This window comes from Hipposideros armiger, unplaced genomic scaffold (assembly GCF_001890085.2).
Source record: "Hipposideros armiger isolate ML-2016 unplaced genomic scaffold, ASM189008v1 scaffold_377, whole genome shotgun sequence".
NCBI lineage: Eukaryota > Metazoa > Chordata > Mammalia > Chiroptera > Hipposideridae > Hipposideros > Hipposideros armiger.
Window position 1 is genome coordinate 853,815 of NW_017731727.1, and position 5,824 is coordinate 859,638.

At 38.7% G+C, this 5,824-nt stretch overlaps 1 protein-coding gene and 1 pseudogene across 3 annotated transcripts in view; one reads left to right on the forward strand and one right to left on the reverse strand.

Moving 5' to 3' along the window:
• The window catches only part of ATG4A (autophagy related 4A cysteine peptidase), a 60,160-nt gene that overhangs the window by 16,321 nt on the left and 38,015 nt on the right, over positions 1 to 5,824 (forward strand). The gene's annotated exons all lie outside the window — the stretch shown is intronic.
• On the reverse strand, positions 4,980 to 5,520 carry LOC109393350 (calmodulin-like; annotated as a pseudogene).

A 5,824-nucleotide genomic window follows, 5' to 3' on the forward strand; every position in this document is an offset into this window, starting at 1 on the left:
TCTATTTGCCTGTTTTTATGCCAGTACCACTTTGGTTTGATAACTGTAGCTTTGAAATATATTTTGAAACCAGGAAGTGTAAGTCCTTCAACTATGTTTTCCTCTTTCAAAATTGTTTTGGCCATCTGGAGTCCCTTGAGGTTCCTTATGAATTGGAATGAATTTATCTATTTCTGCAAAAAATACTATTGAGATTTTGAGGTATTGCACTGAATTTGTAGATCACTTTGAGTAGTATGGACATCTTAACAATATTAAACCTTTCAATTCACAAACACAGTTGTCTTCTCATTTACTGTGTCATCTTTAATTTCTTTCCATAATGTTTTATAGCTTCCCTTTGATATACTTCTATATACTAACTTAAAAGTTGACTATCAAGTAAAAATTATTTATTAAACCTTGCTTTTCCAGTAACTTAAGAGTACAGAACTATGGATGGGGTACCATTCATTGCTCCCACAAATTCTTTGCTGCGTGGCACAATTGCTGCCCACATGAAAGGCTCTGTTTATTCAGGCATTGAGCTTTAACTAGCTCGTTTATGACAAAATGGAATGGGGCCAGGGTCTGCATCCTGTCTTTTTTGTTTATTCACTATTAATTAAATTTCCCTTAAGACCAGTCTTCTTTAGTGACTCTGAACCTGAGGCCCAGGCGGGACTGCTTAAAGGTTGCAATGAAGAAAGGCAGAACCAGGCTTTGGATGGAGAGAGACTTCAAAGTAAACCAACCCTGTGCCCTGCCTCCTGCACGATGCATTCTCTGACTATGCTATTCCATACTCATCTCTTTGTTCTGATCTCCTATAAGACTGTGTCTACTGTACAACCCAATATTCATCTTCTTACCAAGTAGAATAAAACCTCAGTTACCTGAATCTTTCTTGGAATAAGGCATTTTTAAGAACCAGATTTCACAAATGGCTCATGATTTCCTCTACTTAAGTACCACAAGCTTTTAACATTTTAAACACCCTGAATGGAATTCTCCAAAAAAAAACCCCCAAAGAATCTACTCCTCTAACATCTTATAAAGCATTTATTGACATAATTACATCTTTTCTTGGTTAAGAATGGTGACTATAATTGTCTATTGTTGTATTATGGTATATAATACAGCGGTGTTCTAAGGCCTACTGAAATGTGATTTAATATTTTCCCCTTCACTAAATAGTCAGACCAGTAAGTCAGTGTCTCTGTCTGCCTGTCTGCCTGCCTGTCTGCCTGTCTGATTGTCTGACTCTCTCTCTCTCTCTCTCTCTCTCTCTCTCTCTCTCTCTCTCTCTCTCTCAATCCATAGTAGTTTTTTTATGATTTTTCTGGGACTTAATGCCTGTAGGGAATGGTTCTCAAGGATCTGGATAAGGTAAGGATTTACCTTCTCTAGTCTGTTTTGTTAGTTTATCTGCAGGCTTGCTCCAGTTTGGAGAGCTTTGCTGTGGGACGAAGAACAAAATCTCCGGGAACAGGAACCACTGGAGCCCTTGAAACCAAATGACCCTAATTTTTCTGTCTGTCAAGCTCCTCTCACACTGGATGGCTCTCCAATTAGGGGTTTCCTGTTGCATTTGCTGGATTGGGTAGTTGGTGACAGGAAGCATTTTGAGGCAGCTCTGGCCTATATCACTTCCTCTCATCAGAGAAACAAACTTCAAAAGTTGACACAAGAAAAGACACCGTCCATTTGGGGCTCTCTGACAAGGAGTATTCGGGGCTCAGACAAGGAGTTCAGACTGAGGAATATTTTAAAATGTTGCTGCCGTTGTCATGGGAGCAGCCTTCAGGGGCAGTCACTATGAAATTCATAATGCAGAGGGGGAACTATTGTTACAGAAGCAGTTCAAAGCTCTAGGAATATGAACTGAATATAATGGATACTACATAGCTAGAAATACATCTAAAAGTCATAATTGGGAAAAGCAGGGAGGCAGGTATTGATTGCACTTCCTTGTACACATCTCGTATGTTCAGTATTTATCATGATGGAATTATTGCAACTTTTCAGAGATGTTAGAATTCGAGTATATGCGCTTATCCTGACTCTGGTGAAATGTAAGATATGCAAAACTGAGGTACACGCTTTAACATTTAAGTACATTTTTTGTTGGCCACACCAGGCACAAGTTCTAATTAAACACTTAGCTTTGAGGATATTAACACTTCTTTAAAGTTTACAAAGCACCTTTACATCCATTCTCTCATGGGATGTTCACTGTAGCCCTATGGGCATGATATTATCTCCATTTTATGGACAAGGAAAGGGAATCTTAGCTTAAAAGATTGGCTCAAGGTGACTTGGTTAGTAAAAGGCAGAGCAGAAATAGGATGCAGCTCTTCCGGTTCACAGGCCAGTGTTCTCTTTACTCTACTATGTATTATTTCATTAATATTTGGGGAACAAATTCAATATACTTCTCTGATGAAGACCAGCTAATACTGTAGTAGAAAAGAAGAATTAATAAGTTTGTAAACTTGTGATCAAAGTGAGCCTATAAAAATAGCTAGCATTTTGGAATGCTGTAAGTTGAAAAATCCAATAAATTAGCGTTATATCTAAATAATATCTGAAGCCCCAAATTACTTGCTACTTGCACTTGGGTTTGAAGTGTGAGTGTACAGGGAGGGAGGTGGAATAAATTCATAACTATATCTCTACTCCTGATAACAAGAGAATATTTCCTTGTTAGCATACTTTTGATATGTGTTGCCAATCAGAAATAAATCCAGTATGGAAACTTACCTTTATCTTTTTTTTAATTTTAAAAAAGTTTATTTTTCAATTATTGTTGAAATACAATATTATGTTATTTTCAAGTATACAAACAACATAGTGATTAGACATTTATATACCTCATAAAGTGATAACCCCAATAAATCTATTACCCATCTGACACTGTACATAGTTATTACAGTATTATTGACTATATTCCCTGTCCTGTACTTTATATCCCTGTGACATTTTTTTCAATTATAGTTGACGTTCAGTATTATTTTGTATTAATTTCAGGTGTACAGCATAGTGGTTAGACATTCATATAATTTATGTAGTGATCCCTCTGATAAGTCTAGTACCCACTTGACACTATACATAGTTATTACAATATTATTGACTATATTCCCTATGCTGTACTTTATATCCTGTGACTACTTTTTAAAATTGTAATTGACATTCAGTATTATTTTGTAGTAGTTTCAGGTGTACAGCATAGTTGTTGGGCATTTTTATAATTTATGGAGTGATTCCCCCGATAAGTCTAGTACACATCTGACACTATACATAGTTTTTACAATATTATTGACTATATTCCCCATACTGTACTTTTACATCCCTGTGACTATTTTGTAACTACCAACTTGTACTTCTTTTTGGGGGGTTAAAATTGGGTAAAAATGTTTTGCTGGGAAACAAATATACAACTTGGAATGGATTTGAAGCAAATTATTCCATTAGCAGATTTTAAGTGGCTAAAAACAAAGTTTAAAAAGCAAGTCACAATAAAAGAAACTTTTTTCTGGAACAGGACCAGTAGCACCAAAATACAGTGTTTGAGCACCTGGGTAGTACATCTGTTTTGCAATAGTGCAACTTTTACATACATATTGTTGTTTTTTTTGTTATTTTTTAAGATTTTATTGGGGAATTGGGGGAGGGGAACAGCGCTGGGGAATCGGGGGAAGGGGAACAGACAAGTTGCTGTCCTCTTGTTCTTCAGTCTAGTTGTGGAGGACGTCGCTTCACTGGCCCTTGTTATTGTGATCATTGTGCTCTTCCCGGGTGATGCAAATCAGTCTCTGGCCTCTGGAAAGCTGCTCATGGCGGCTCTTGGCAGCTCACATGGGCTGCCGGCCGCTCATGCTGGCTGCCTGCCACACACAGTAGCTTATGGCAGCCCACTGCAGCTTCACTGCAGCCTCTGCCATCGCTGGCAACTCATGGCAGCCCAGCTCCAGGTTGAGCTGTTGTTCAGCACCTTAGCTGTAGAGGGCAGTGTCACTGGCCCTCATATATGGGATCCGAACCGGGGCCTTGCTGCTCAGAGCTGGCGTCCCAAGCCAGGTCTTAACCAACGCGCCACTCTGCCGGCCCTACATATTGTTGACTGTCCATAGTCCACACAGAGTTGCAACTCCACACTTCAAAAACATTCTGACAGTTCCTAAGGAAAGCTACTTTAAAAAAGGCTTAACCCTGGGGGTGACCAGTTAGCTCAGTTGGTTAGAGTGTGGTGCTGATAGATAGCATCAAGGTTGCTGGTTCGATCCCCACATGGGCCAATCTGAGTTGCGCCCTTCCTAAAAGAGTCAACTATGCCATTGTGGCATGAAAGCAACGTGTAACCAATGACCATGGCTGTCCCCCAATAAAAAATTTTGTAAAAAGTTAAAAAACAAGGCATAACCCATACAAATATATATATGCGTATATATATATATATATATATGTGTGTGTGTGTGTGTGTGTGTGTATACACACACACACACACACATACATACATACATATGGTCATGGGAGGTGGAGGGTAGCATAAGGAAGATAGTCAATAGGATTGTAACTGTTAGATGTCAGAGGGGTAGTTGGCTTGGGGGAGGAGGGTTTTCTCTTTGTGAGGGATGTAAATGTCTAACTATTATGTCGTTTTTGTATACCTGAAACTAATAATAGAAAAAAGGCTATAACGAGACAAAGAAGGGCCCCGGAATTCCACTTATGGGTAGTTATTCAAAGAAACCCCAAACACTAATTTGAAAAGACATGTGTTAAAAAAAAAAGGCATAACCCAGAAGTTTCCTAATTTGGCCAACTCCCATGAAGTTTAGATGTGCAGAAGGGCTTATGTATATCCAGAGTAAGCCACATGCAATATGTTACTTGATCAATTTTCTAAGATAAGGTTTCAGGACAATGACACTAAGATAAGGGAAGAAAGCATGGAGGAACAAAGTCCTAATTACATACTGTACATGCATATCTTTTTGACAGTTGGGGGAAACCTTTTACAGATAATTTGCAAAGAAAAGGCAAATAAACAATTTTGTACAATAAATTTAACACATTCTATACAATGTCTTCACTTTGCTGTCATCAGTTGTACAAACTCCTCATAGTTTACTTGCCCATCACCATCAGTGTATGCTTCCCTGATCATTTCATCAACCTCTTTACCTGTTAACTTCTCTCTAAGCTTTGTCATCTCATGGCGAAGCTCCACTGCACTAATATAGCCATTGCCATCCTTATCAAACACATGGAATGCGTCACTAACTTTTACTTCACTGTCTGTGTCTTTCGTTTTTCTTGCCATCATGGTCAGAAATTGCGAGAAGTCAATTGTGCTGTTACCATCAGCATCTACTTCATTCATCATGTCCTATAATCCTGTTTTGTGGGATTCTGCCCAAGAGACCTCATTACAGTTCCCAATTCCTTTGGTGTTATAGTTCCATCATTATCCTTGTCAAATAGTGAAGAAGCTTCTTTGAATGCTGCAATCTGCTCTTAAATCAGTTGGTCAGACATGCTGCAAACACTAGTGGTCTCTGAGATGTGACCACACAACCACTCAGCTCACTTGCTCTACTTGGAACAATTCCAATTTGTACTTCGTAACCCCTTCACATTTTCCACCCAGCCCCCCACTCCACCACCCCCCTGCCATCTAGTAACCATCAGTTCTCTGTATCTGTGGGTCTGTTTCTGTTTTGTTTGTTCATTTATTTTGATCTTTATATTCCACATATAAGTGAGAGCATATGGTATTTGTCTTTCTCAGTCTGATTTCTTTCACTTAACAGACTACCCTCTAGGTTCATCCATGTTGTCG